This window comes from Chiloscyllium plagiosum, unplaced genomic scaffold, assembly GCF_037043375.1.
Source record: "Chiloscyllium plagiosum isolate Xiang-an unplaced genomic scaffold, Cpla_swu_hap1 HiC_scaffold_17, whole genome shotgun sequence".
Classification (NCBI taxonomy): Eukaryota; Metazoa; Chordata; class Chondrichthyes; order Orectolobiformes; family Hemiscylliidae; genus Chiloscyllium; species Chiloscyllium plagiosum.
Genome location: NW_028270155.1, coordinates 81,767,869 through 81,782,751, shown reverse-complemented (window position 1 = coordinate 81,782,751; position 14,883 = coordinate 81,767,869). Strand labels below are relative to the sequence as shown.

The 14,883-nt window shown below is 44.1% G+C and overlaps 1 pseudogene; it reads right to left on the bottom strand.

Moving 5' to 3' along the window:
- Positions 1 to 4,509: 4,509 nt before the first annotated feature.
- Positions 4,510 to 14,556, bottom strand: LOC148147441 (uncharacterized; annotated as a pseudogene).
- Between the last annotated feature and the right edge of the window lie 327 nt (positions 14,557 to 14,883).

Here is a 14,883-nt window from a genome sequence, read left to right as displayed (position 1 = left end):
TTTTCCATCTTCTGCTTCACTCATTTCTTAACTGGGGTGTTAAATTCACCATTTTCTGGTCCTCTGGCATACACCCTGACTACAGTGAGTCCTGAAAGCTCGTCATCAATGCTGTAATTTTACAAGCCTCCACCACTTCCTCTGGAAGCTCATTCCATATACGCACCACCCTCTTTGTGGAGAAGGTGCCCGTTAGATCCCTTTTAAATCTTTCCTCTCACATCTTAAAGTACGCCCTCTCGCTTTGGACTCTGTTATCCTGAGGAAAAGACTTTGGTTATTCACCAGCTGTATGCCTCTCATGATTGTATAAACCCCTATAAGGTCAATCCTCAGCCTCTGTAACTCCAGGGAAAATTCAGCCTCTCCCTCCAACCCTGGCAACAGCCTTGTAAATCTTTTGTGAACCTTTTCAAATTTCAAAACGTTCTTCCTACAGTAACGAAACCAAAATCAAATGCAGTGTTTCAAAGGTGATCTAACCAACCGACTGGAAATGGAGTCCAGCAGGGAAGGTGGTGGAGCACCATGGGCAGGCGTTATTGGGCGGAATTAGAAGACTACAACAGTTTTACTTCAGGGTCGAGAACGGAGAACAGTATGGCACAGAGTCAACCCGTTGTCTATGCCAACCACAAGGTAGTGTGTTCCAGGCACCCATTACTCTGTGTATGAAAAGCTTTCTGAGCACATATCCTTTATACTTTTCCCCTCTCACCTCAAACCTATGCTCCGAATATTTGACATTCCAACCTGGGAAAACGACTCCGACTATCCGCACATCTTGCAATTTTACATTCCTCAAGAGAGAAGTGAGAGTGAACATTGGAACGGTGGAAAATCAAGCTGCAGGAGTAACAATTGAAACAAAGAAGTATCAGAGGAATTGAATCGATACTTTGCATCAACTTTTATTGTGGAATATACCAGTAACGTGCCCGATCTTCAAGAGAGTCCGAGGGTGAGTGCAATGTCCATCACTAACGAGAAGGTGCTAGGAAGTGGACCATCACTCAGGAAAACCTGCTTTAGGAAGATGGATAAATCACTCAGGATGGATTAACTTGACTCCAGCATGCTGAGTTCACTCTCCTCCGTGCTGATCTCCTCCATGCTGCACAAACTCACTCTCACCGGAAGGTTAGTAGATTAAAGTAAAAAAAAATGATTGAAGAGAAAAAAAACGAGAAAGCCGACAGAACAGATGAGCTTCAGGGAGGACACCGCATGCTGTATTGCTACAATGAGATTGTAGAGTACAGTCATGGGATCATGGAGTTTTACAGCAAGGAAAAAGACCTTTCAGTCCAACTCATCCATGCCAACCAGGTATCCGAAATTAACCAAGTTCTATTTGCGAACGTATCCCTCTAAACACTTCCTACTTATACCCAAATACCTTTTAAATGTTGGAATTGTACCAGTCTCCACCACTTCCTTTGGTAGCTTGTTCCATGCACACACGACCTTCTGTGCTCCTTACATCACTTTCCCCCCTCTCACTTTATATCTATACTGTCCAGTTTTGTACTCCCGTACCCTGAGAAAAAGAACTTCGCTATTCACCCTTTCCGAGCCCCTCATAATTTTGTAAACTTCTATAAGGTCACCCGTCAGCTTCTGACACTGCAGGGAAAATAACCCCAGCTTAGTCAGCCTTAGTCCCAAAGCTCAAACCCTCTAACTCCAGCCATCAAGGTACATGAACATTAACTAGCCACAAAGCGACATGAAAATCTGTCACTAGTATCTTTACATACAGAGGAGAAAGGACATCACTTTGACTGGGACAACACATCCATCCTAGGGCAAGCCAAACAGACACACAGAGAAGAATGGCACTCCAACCGGAACTCTATCAACAAACATGTTGACTTGGATCCCATTTACGAACCAATGAGAAAAAAGAACCGGAAATGAAGCCACCACAGGAAATTACATCACCAACCCAAGGTAACCTAAGCACTTAAATAAAAACCAGGCCATACCACCAGTGCTTCACAGGAGGCTCACTGTTGATGTTACCGAGAATGGTGATGAAACGTCTGAAAACAAACCTTCCGACTCAGCAAGCAAACTTACTTCCAGACAGATAGCCTTTCGATTTCCTTTCACTATTTTGGAGCCACTAGCCTTATTTGTTGATGGGCTGATATTACAGATGCATATAAAGTATGTGGCACAGTGGTTAGCACTGCTGCCCCACAGCACAGGAGACCCGAGTTCATTTCCCGTCTCAGGCAACTCTCTGTGTGTAGTTTGCACATTCTCCCCGTGTCTGCGTGGGTTTGCACGTTCTCCCCGTGTCTGCGTGGGTTTCCGCCGGGTGCTCCGCTTTCCTCCCACAGTCCAAAAATGTTCAGGTTAGGTGAATTTGCCATTCTAAATTGCCTGTAGGGTTAGGTGAAGGGGTAAATGTAGAGGAATTGGTCTGGGTGGGTGGCTTTCAGAGGGTCGGTGTGGACTTGTTGGGCTGAAGGGCCTGTTTCCACACTGTAATTAATCTAATCTAATCTAATTACATATGATCATGATGTGGAGGAACCAGTATTGGCCTGCGGTGGACAATGTTAAAAATCACACAACAGCAGGTAATAGTATAACAGTTTATTTGGAAACACTAGCTTTCAGAGCGCTATGCCTTCATCAGGCAGTTACATGATGAAGGAGCAGCGCTCGGAAAATGGTGCTTCCAAACAAACCTGGCTTTGTGTGATTTTTTACCATATGATTACTACATTGTCTGTGACTTCAACTACATTAATATTTGCTACACAACATGAATGCTTGAATGATTTCCTGTATAAAGTTTTAATGAAGATCTACAGCTTGAATTGTGGTTGAAGCCGTTGTTCGGTTTTCTGAGCTGGTTTATTTTCTCGTAACCATATCATCTCCCTCCTGGATGGCATCTTCAGTGCTGTGTATCCTCCGGATGAAACGTTGTCATTGTGATCTTCCCTGAATTTATATGTACTGTCTAGTGTAGCGGGTGGTTCTAATTCTGTTATTGACTTTCTTGATCACGTTGCAACGGTCAAAGAACTAATCCACACTGTCATCCAAACAATCTGAAACTAACTGTAAGCTGCAGCATTGTTACAAAGTGTGAGTCTTTTACAGTCCTGTCCCACTTACCATCAACTGCCTCACTCACAGTCACACTGTCATTTCCTGGATAAGCCAAAGAACACGACACGATCTTCAGGAGTGTATCCGTCTCACAGCAAAGGTGCTCAGGTAACGTTCCACCTCCCTGGTCCCAGTAATTATAAATTGCCCAACTTGCCATAAACTCTGGTTCAAAATGTTTTCAGTTTTAAACACTTATTGCAACCATAATTGTCCTGGATCACACTGGTGCCCAAGAGATACCATATTCCACAATCACAGTATGCCTTATGCATTACAAACTTCATTGCATCCTAATTAAGTAATTTATTAACCAATAACTCTTACCAGTACTATTAAGATTACAACTTAAACCTTGTACACCAATAGATTTTCCAGTTTTTGAATAAGATAATTTATCATGTGCATACAATTTATCATGTGACATGAGCAATTACTGCTATAAACAATCGTGGTCATTATGCATAGAATTTAGTTTAGACAACATTTATCCATATTTTATTAGAGATTTGAAGATAAATGAACAAAATATCCACCAAAAAACATTGTTTTTCTTTCCAAAGATGTCAGACTTTGGTTTCTCTCAGAACATGTCTCCTCTGCTCCTGGTGACACTGGACGAGACAAGACTATACTGGATAAGAGTGGACAGCTCTTTGAAATGATTCTGACCATTTTTGGTTTTCCATTCACTTAAGTTTCGAGCTAACATTGACTTACTATATGGAAGGGTGATGAGGCAGAAACCTTCCTAACATTAAGAAGTATTTAAATGTGCACTTGCAATGTTAAGGCATGCAGGCTGATGGAGAAAGTGGGTACTCCAGATGCTGGAGATTAGAGTCAATATTAGATTGGTGCTGGTAAAGCACAGTGGGTCAGGCAGCATCCGAGGAGCAGCAAAATCGAGATTTCGGGCAAAAGCCCTTCATCAGGAATGGGCTAATCACGATTTTCCAGCACCACTTTACACAAGGCTATGAGACAAGTTCTGGAAAATGGGATTAGAATAGAAGGTTATTTTTGTCAGGCACAGATGCAATGGACTGATTGGTCTTTCTCTGTGGTGTAAGTGTCTATGACTCTATGGGTTCTCTTTTTGCTCACCCTTCTATCTGACGGTGATTACTTGTGGGTCCCCCATCCATTTGCTACTCTACCAAATGCAGCTTGCTTTTAGAATTTGCTTATGCACACTCTTCAGAGAATGGTTGTTTTTCAGGTCCTAATCTCACTGGATCCTCTAAGTGATGCTGACTGCCTCTTGATCTTCCTCTCACTTGCTGCCTAACTCCATTGTCCTTTCCCTGCTTACAATAACTTTTAATATTTTTCCCTTAAGAGCAAAATAAATTCTGATAAAGGCAAACATAATATTCAGAGATTGATAGCTCTGAGAATCAAACGGAAGGGATATGCCACCATTGTTTTTAACTGCTCTCGGAATTGACTCTGGGTCACTGTGTAGATGCAAGTATTTGTGCAGGTACTGAGGAGCTGGAGCAGGTATCAAATGGTAGCCATAATACATGAAGGTGGAGATAAATTGTACATGAATGCAATTCGCTGAAGGACAAAACATGAAATATAGAACATAGAACATAGAAGAATACAGCGCAGTACAGGCCCTTTGGCCCTCGATGTTGCGCCGATCCAAGCCCACCTAACCTATACTAACCCACTATCCTCCATATGCCTATCCAATGCCCGCTTAAATGCCCATAAAGAGGGAGAGTCCACCACTGCTACTGGCAGGGCATTCCATGAACTTACGACTCGCTGAGTGAAGAACCTACCCCTAACTTCAGTCCTATATCTACCCCCCCTTAATTTAAAGCTATGCCCCCTTGTAATACCCGACTCCATACGCGGGAAAAGGTTCACACTGTCAACCCTATCTAACCCCCTAATCATCTTGTACACCTCAATCAAGTCACCCCTAAACCTTCTTTTCTCTAATGAAAACAGCCCCAAGTGTCTCAATCTTTCCTCATACGATCTTCCTTCCATACCAGGCAACATCCTGGTAAACCTCCTCTGCACCCGTTCCAGTGCCTCCACATCCTTCCTATAGTATGGCGACCAAAACTGCACACAATATTCCAGATGCGGCCGCACCAGAGTCTTATACAACTGCATCATGACCTCAGGACTCCGGAACTCAATTCCTCTACCAATAAAAGCCAGTACGCCATATGCCTTCCTCACTGCACTATTTACCTGGGTGGCAACTTTCAGAGATCTGTGTACATGGACACCAAGATCCCTCTGCTCATCCACACTACCAAGTATCCGACCATTAGCCCAGTACCCCATCTTTTTGTTTTTCTTCCCAAAGTGAATCACCTCACACTTAGCTACATTGAATTCCATTTGCCACCTTTCTGCCCAGCTCTGCAGCTTCTCTATATCCTGCTGTAACCTGTCACATCCTTCCTCACTGTCAACAACTCCTCCGACTTTCGTATCATCCGCAAACTTGCTCACCCAACCTTCTAACCCCTCTTCCAGGTCATTTATAAAAATGACAAACAGCAATGGTCCCAAAACAGATCCTTGCGGAACACCGCTAGTGACGGCACTCCATGAAGAAACTTTGCCATCAACTACTACCCTCTGTCTTCTTCCATCCAGCCAATTCCTAATCCAAACCTCCAACTCACCCTCAATGCCATATCTCCGTATTTTCTGCAGTAGCCTACCATGGGGAACCTTATCAAACGCCTTACTAAAATCCATATATACCATATCTACCGCTTTCCCCTCATCAACCTCCTTCGTCACCTTTTCAAAGAATTCAATAAGGTTTGTGAGGCACGACCTGCCCTTCACAAAACCATGCTGACTATCCTTGATCACATTATTCCTATCACCTTCATCAAATATATGTCATCGATAACAGGATGAAACTACCTGAGATAGCGAAGAGTAAAATGACAAACTTTCTGCGCCTTCCCATTTCTGGATTACTCGGACCTTCCCTCTAAGTATCCACCCAGAGTCTCCTGCGGGCTTTACTTGCCATGAAGATATTTCTGACTGTCAGAATGATAAAGAGAACGATCCAAAGGAGTGGTACTAAAGGAGTTAGAAAACAATGGAGAAGTTCTTATGTTGCCCTGGAAATTGAAGTATAATATTCTGGTTTTGTGATGCAAAACCACTCCAGGTTATTGAAGGTGTTTTTAGCTCTATATTTCACAAACCAGGGAATACTTTCCAAAGAGCCCAACACACTTAGTGTTTCAATAACCACGAGTGCTATTTTCTCAGTGCAGTATTTTGTTCTTGGCTTCTTACAACAAATAGCCACAAATCGATCAAAGGTGAAAGCAACTGTGAGCCAAACTGAACCGATTGTGGTGCCAATAATAAGCATTGTAACCAAACTACATAGAGGAGTAATATCCAGGAAAGAAACTGGAAAGTACATGATAAGCCATTTCAACATTACCTCAGAGATGACAACCAGAAGATCTCTCATTGCCATAGCCACCAGGTAATGTTTGACACCTTTGGAGAGTCCGCAGCTTCTGCGAAGTAGGATTGCGAGCACCAACAAGTTAACTGTTAAATAACGATTAATATTCATGTCCAGATAGAAAGTGGCAATTTCATAGCAATTTTTCTACAATTGTGACAACATGGCACCTGGATTTTCTGCTTGTCAGGTAATCGTTGCTGAAGTGTCGATGGGACTTTCAGATTGTGACTTTGTAGAGTCCCCAGGATTGCTGATTTTGAGATTGAAGATTCCACTGAAATTTACCACATGCTTAAAAATATTACTTTAGCTTGGAGAATTGATGGGGTTCTATGGCAGTTAAGTAAATGGTAACTCTGGAAATATTAGACCATTAAATATCTAATCCCACTCCTGAACAAAATAATCATTTGAATGCACAAATTACTACACACATCCACAACTGTTCCATACTCACCCCTCCCCCCACTACATATACACACAATCACACACGCACCCCTCAAGATACTGAGAACCTGAGCCAACATCTACCCTCTTATCTCTGGGATCCAGGATGCCTACCATTTCGAGACAGCTTTAACAATCCAGGATCTGACTCCCACACCCCCTTCCACTTTGCATCTGTCTTATCTGCCATCCTACTGATCATTTACCTACCTGAAAATGTACTTCTTACTCACCTGATACCCACAGTAGCTGATCGCCAAATCTAACCATTAGGTTCTTTACCAATCTGACACCCTACTGAACGGGATTTCAACCATCCCGACAACCTAACCTCATACTTATGTCACATTTCTGACCTTTCATAGGAACTTTCACAAGATGATCGATCTTAAAATTACAGAATACAGTAACTGACTGATGTGAGAAATTTGTCATGGTTTGCCCTCTCCCGAACTGTTCTGCTGGAACTGTCAGATCTGATAGCGTCCTGATCAGGATCTCCTGTCAGAAATGGAGATGTTTCATTCAGTAAAATTTTTGGAATAGAGCGGCAATCAGCATCTGATTGCATTTGGAATAAAGTGGCAATCATCCCAGAAGGCTGCTCGGTCAGACAGAGAGGTGACTAGTGATGGTTCATCCTGAGGGTCACCAGGCCGCCAGCAAGGGTGAGATTGAGAAATTCCCAGCTAGGTCTGGGAAATGAACCAATGCTATTGGTATTACGCTGTATGGCAAACCAGCCAACTGAGCTAAATTACTCTCAGTCTGGAAGGTAACTACATTCCTAAAAAGGAACACAACTGTTGTTGTGGTTCTGTTCGCCGAGCTGGAAGTTTTTGTTGCAAACGTTTCGTCCCCTGGCTAGGCGACATCATCAGTGCTTGGGGGCCTCCTGCGAAGCGCTTCTTTGATGTTTCCTCCGGTGTTTATAGTAGTCTGTCCCTGCCGCTTCCGGTTGTCAGTTTCAGCTGTCCGCTGTAGTGGTTGGTATATTGGGTCCAGGTCGATGTGTTTGTTGATGGAGTTTGTGGATGAATGCCATGCCTCTAGGAATTCCCTGGCTGTTCTCTGTCTGGCTTGCCCTATGATAGTAGTGTTGTCCCAGTCGAATTCATGTTGCTTGTTGTCAGCGTGTGTGGCTACTAAGGATAGCTGGTCGTGTCGTTTCGTGGCTAGTTGATGTTCATGTATGCGGATTGTTAGCTGTCTTCCTGTATATTTGTCCTATATAGTGTTTAGTGCAGTCCTTGCATGGTATTTTGTACACTACATTCGTCTTGCTCATGTTGGGTATCGGGTCCTTCGTTCTGGTGAGTTGTTGTCTGAGCGTGGCTGTTGGTTTGGGTGCCGTTTTGAGTCCTAGGGGTCGCAGTAGTCTGGCAGTCAGTTCCGAGATGCTCCTGATGGATGGTAGTGTGGCTAGTCCTTTTGGTTGTGGTATGTCCTCGTTCCGTGGTCTTTCTCTTAGGCATCTGCTGATGAAGTTGGCAAGGGCAAGCCAGATAGAGAACAGCCAGGGAATTCCTAGAGGCATGGCATTCATCCACAAACTCCATCAACAAACACATCGACCTGGACCCAATATACCAACCACTACAGCGGACAGCTGAAACTGACAACTGGAAGCGGCAGGGACAGACCACTATAAACACCGGAGGAAACATCAAAGAAGCGCTTCGCAGGAGGCTCCCAAGCACTGATGATGTCGCCTAGCCAGGGGACGAAACGTTTGCAACAAAAACTTCCAGCTCGGCGAACAGAACCACAACAACGAGCACCCGAGCTACAAATCTTCGTACAAACTAGGAACACAAGTGTCTTGTTCTTCAATTTGAATCTGTGCCAGCTTTGTAGTCCATCTTGGTTTGGGTGGAAGCTGTGTGCAGTATATACACAGTCATTTTATGTTATAACTTCATATAAATTGTAATACATTTCTTGTAACAATGATTTTTAATTTACTCCCATTCAAAGCTGTCAATCACCAGTTGTTTTTTCTAGTTTTCCTTCAGCATATCAGACTATGCTCCGACAGAATAACGGCGAGAACTATGTACTCAGTTTGATGGCTCTTGCCCCTTTGAGGTAGACCCCCAGGTAGAACTTAATGAACTTTAAGTGAACCAGCAGTTCTTTATCAGTGTTCTTCACTCATAGCCGTTAACTAGTCAGAGAGTCATAGAGTCATACAGCACGGAAACAGACCATTCAGTCCGACAAGTTCATGCCACCATGTTCCCAAACTAAACTAGTTCCATCTGCCCTTAGCCCATATACATCCAAACATTTATTCATGTACCTATGCAAATGTCTTTTAAAAAATGCCACTGTATTCCCATCCACGACTTTTTCTGAAAGTTCATTCCATCGACAAACCACTCTGTATAAAAAAAGTCCCTCATATCTTTTTAAAAGTTTTTTGTCTTCTCACGTTAAAAAATTCCCCCAGTCTTGAAATCCCAAGGGAAAAGATGCCTGCCATTTATCTGATATATAGTAGGCAGGCAGGATACTGGAAGAACACAGCAATCCAGGCAGCGTCAGGAGATGCAGAAGTCGATGTTTTAGGTGTGATCCTTCCTTAGGACTTGCGGTGTGTGTGGAGAGAGCTGCTGTTCCTCCAATAGGAGCTGTGATATGTTTTGTCAATGGATGAGGCCAAGGATGGTCATATCAGAAATGGAGTGGTTGGCGGAATTGAAATGGGCAGTGACAGGGAGGTCTGGTTGGCCCCTGCAGACCCAGCTGCAATGCTCGGTGAACCGTTCCCTAAGTTTACATTTGGTCTCCCTGATGGAATAAAGATCACATTGGGAGCACCTGATCCAATAAACTAGATTGGAAGAGAGGCAGGTGAACTCCGTCTCACCTGAACGGTCTGTTTGGAGCCCTGGATGGAGGTCAGGGAGTGGTGTTGTTCTGACAGTTTTTGCAACTTTTTGGGTACAGAGAAGGTACCTGGAGGTTCAGTGGCGGGGGTCACATAGACCGTGAACAGTCGGAGGGAACGGTACTTGCAGAACACAAAGAGTGGTGGGGAGGTGAAGATGTCCTTGGTGGTGCTGTCTATTTGTAGTTTGCCGAAGTGTTTGAGGATGATGCGTTGGATGCAGAGACTGGTGGGGTAGTAGGTGAGGACAAGGGGGACTCTGTCTTTATTGCACTGGGGTGAGGAGTGGTTTACAGCGATGGAATGGAGAATGGAAGTGGTGCATTGGAAGACTGTCTGGATGACAGAAGGTGGAAAAGCATGTACAAAATAGGTTGACATCTGAGATGCTCCTAGGTGGAGTGTCTCATCATCCGTGCAGATGCAACAAAGGCAGAGGCAGAGGCAGAGGCAGTTGGGGACCATCCAGGTGCTCATGGCCACCCCCTTGATTTGGAGGAAATGGGAGGAGTTAAAGAGAATGTTATTGAGGTTGATGACCAGTTCAGCAAGGCAGAGAGGTGTATTGTTGGAGGGGATTAGATGGGTTTATTGAAGAGGAAGAGGTGGAGGGCCTGAAGGCTGCCATTGTGAGGTATGGAACTGTATAAGGACTGCATGTCCATAGTAAGAGAAAGCGCAGTGGGCCAGGAAAACTGGAAGCTGCTGCTGAGATAGAGGGGTGTGGTTGGTGTCCTGGATGTAGGTGGGTAGTCCCTGAACTAAGGGGGGGCGAAGATGGATTTGAGGTAGGACGAAATGGGTTTGGTGGGCCAGGAGCATGCCGAGACAATAGGTCGGCCAGGGGAGTTGGGATTGTGGATCTAGTGGAACAGGTACAACCGTGCATTAAAGCCCTGAGGTATATGAGATTGGAGGCAGTGGAGGGGAGATCATCATAGGCAATGAGGGCATTGATGGTGTATCGTATTTGGGGCTGATGAGACTTTAGGCAAGGAAGAAGTAGGATGTGGTTTGGAGAGTTGGCATTTGGCCTTTGCAAATATAGAAGACTGCAACAGATGACCAGCTGGGCTCCAGCTACACCTGCCTCTTTGTCGGCTATATCGAACATTCCCTCTTCAGTACCTACACAGACACTGTATCCCTACTCTTCCGCCATTACATCGATGACTGCATCGGTGCAGTGTCTTGAACCCAGGCTGAACTGGAGCAGTTCGACTTCACCCACAACTTCCACACCGTCCACAAATTCATTTGACCCATCTCGAGCAAATCCCTCCCCTTTCTTGACCTCATCATTTCCATCTCCAGCGACAGTCTCCAGACGACGTCCACTACAAACCAACAGACTCCCATAACTGCCTGAACTATACCTCCTCCCACGCAGCATCCTGCAAAAACACCATCCCATTCTCCAAATTCCTCAGTCTCAGCCGCATCTGCTCTGATGAGGAGACATTCCAAACGTGACCATGCTGGATGTTCACCTATTTTGAACTTTTCCTCTGCCTGTCATCCAGACAGCCCTACACCGCACCACCTCCATTCCCAATTCCACTTCCTGATGAAGGGCTTCTGCCCGAAATCTCAATTTTCCTGCTCCTTGGATGCTACCTGACCTGCTGTGATTTTCTAGCACCACTCTAATCTTGCTGCAAACTCCCTCCAATGCAATAAAGACAGAGTCTCCCTTGTCCTCATCTATCAACCCACCAGTCTCCACGTCTAACACATTATCCTCAAACATTTCTGCAAACTCCAATTAGACACCATCACCAAGAATATCTTTCCCCCAACTCACCCCTCTCTGCCTTCAACAAGGACCATTCCCACCGACAGTCCTCGGTCCATGTGACCCCTGCCACCAAAATCCCAGGAACTTCCCTGCACCCTGAAAAAATCTGAAACCTGCTGGAATACCATCACCCCCTTGAATCCATCCAGGGCCCCAAACAGACATTTCAGGTGTGACAGAGGTTCACCTGCCTCTCTTCCAACCCAGCTTATTGCATGAGATGCTCCCAATGTGGTCTTTACTCCATCGGAGAGACCAAAAGTAAACTTAGGGAACGGTTCACTGAACATCACAGTCAGGCCCACAGTGGCCAACCAGAACTCCCAGTCACTGCCCACTTCAATTCCCCCAACTACACCCTGCCCAAAATGACCATACTTGGCCTCCTCCATTGACAAAACATACCACAACTCTTATTGGAGGAACAACACCTTATCTGCCATCTGGGCACCCTACAGCCTGGAGGACTCAACACTGAGTTTTCCAATTTAAAATATCCACCCTCCCTATCCCCCAACTTCCTTCCCAGCCCCTTTCCCTCCCTTCCACTGCTCCCTACCTCCAACCAGATTCATTCCTACCATTGAACAACCTCTACCTATGACACTTCACCACCCTGAACCCCGCCACCCCTTTCTCTGCAGCACCCCCCACTCTCAACCCCACTACTGAAGTCTAGCATCTGCAGTTTTTTCGTCTCTGTCTATCTTATCTGTACCCCTCCTCATTTATAAACTTCTCTCAGGTCAGTCCTCAAGCTCCTCAAGCTGCAAAATATCCAAACATATCCAGCCCCTCTTTATAACTCAAACGCTCCATTCCTAGCAACATCCAAGTAAATCTTTTCTGAACCCTGTCCAGCTTCATCGTCTCCTTCCTATAACAGGATGACCAGAGTCGGACACAGTACTCCCAAAGAGATCTTCCCAATGTTCTACCCAACTTTAAAACATATCGAAACTCCTTTATTCAAGGGACTGAGCAATGAAGGCAAGTATGTTAAATGCCTTTGTAAATAAACTGCTTTCGTGTTCTGCAAACTTCAAAGGATTTTGTACCTGAACCCCGGATCCCTCAATTCTACAACTAAACAAGGGCATACATTTAATTGTATCAGTATTGTCCTTGTTTGTTTGAATAAAATGCAATACTTTACGTTTATCCAAATTAAACTGTCAGTGTAGATTTTGCACATTCCCCCGTGTCAACGTGGGCTTCCTCTGGGTGCTGCGGTTTCCGCCCACAGTCCAAACATGTGCAGGTCAGGTGAATTGGGCGGCACGGTGGTTCAATGGTCAGCACTGCTGCCTCACAGCACCAGAAACCCGCGTTCAAATTCCGCCTCAGGCAACTGTCGGTGTTGGAGTTTGCACATTCGCCCCGTGTCTGCGTGGGTTTCCTCTGGGTGCTCCGGTTTCCTCCCAGAGTCCAAAAATGTGCAGTTTAGGTGAATTGGCCACGGGCAGGGATAAATATAGGGGAATGGGTCTGGGTTGGTATCGGGTCGTTGTGGACTTGTTGGGCCGATGGGTCTGTTTCCACACGTGAGCAATCTAATCTACATTGCTCATTGTGTTAGGTGCATTAGCCTGAGGGAAATGGGTCTGGGTGGGTTACTCTTTGGAGGGTCGGTGTGGACTGGTTGGGCTGGAGGGTCTGTTTCCACACTGTGGGGAATCTGACCTAACTCCATATGCCACTCCTCAGCCCATTGACACAACTGATCTTAGATGACATTCTTCACTCTCCACTATCCTATGAATTTTGGTGTTATTCACAAACTTACTAACCATGCCTTCTAAATTCTCATCTAAATCATTTACTTAAATGACAAGCAAAAAAAGAAAAAAAATGGAGCCAACACTAAGCCCTGTGGAAAACCGCCTCCAGGCCTCCAATCTGAACATCAACACTCCACCACATGGCTCTGTCTCTTGGCTTTAAGCCAATTTTGTAGCAAATTTGCAAAATCATCCTGAATCCCATATGATCAAATTAGTCCCCCATGGCGAATCTTGTCAAAGGCTTCACAAAAGTAAACCTTCTTCACTTATTCACTCTATTCTGCTATAATCAAGCTTTGAAAACCAAGTGCCTAAGTAATAGCCTTCCCAATTTGTTTCCCATCTTCAAAATATTTTAGATTTTTGATAATTTCTCATTTTCAGGGGTAATTCTAACATTCTTCAATTTGATTCCAATTAGCTGATGTCATATCTTCTACCAAAGGCAATTTGAATTCAGTTTATCCAGAAAGAGCAGTGGTCCCAACTCCAATCACAAAGTAGTTGTCTATATCAGTGTATTCAACTCTGTGCTAACACAGCCACTGACACATTGCTCCCAAAGGTGTCAGCTCAACCGGTAAATAGTTTTGCAATATTCTTTTAAATTATTTGTAATTATTTAAAATAAGCTTGCACACAGGTAGTAAATGGATCAATTAGCAATCCTATAATTATATTTTGTGATCAGCACAATGTTAACTGTAGTTAAATCAAAACATTATAATTTTATAATCTAAAAATCTCAAGAACAATTTAACATAATAATGGTTCAAGACAAATTTTGAGCTTAAGAAAAAAATATTTTGTGTGACAAAGCAGTTTTGTATTGTAACTCAGTTTTGAGCACAACTTGTTGCTTCTTTGAACACTATACTCAACGTGGAAACATTTGTCTAATTCCACAATGTTGAACAGCTATTAGTAATTTACTGGGCACTCCAATAACCCCAGGTACAGGGCAATAAACAAATTCAACATCAGCGAGTCTTGGAGGTAGATTGAACGGATAGTTCATACTCAGAAGAAAGCGATTAGTCAAAGCTTATCTGGAACTGTGATCATCATTTATATATGGAAAATACGTTCTCCAGGCGTACAATTTGGCTGGATGATCATTAATATTAGTTACAGCTCTTTTAACAAACATATCTGATTAGAGTTAAAAATCAGACAAAACCAGATTATAGTACATCAGGTTTATTTGGAAGCACTTTCTTCAGAGCACTCCTCCTTCATCAGGTAGCTGTGGCGGAAGTTCATAAGACAAAAAACTTAGAGCAAAAGTTTACAGTGCCCTGCAACTGAAACAATATATTGAACAAACCTAGATTGCTGTTTAGTC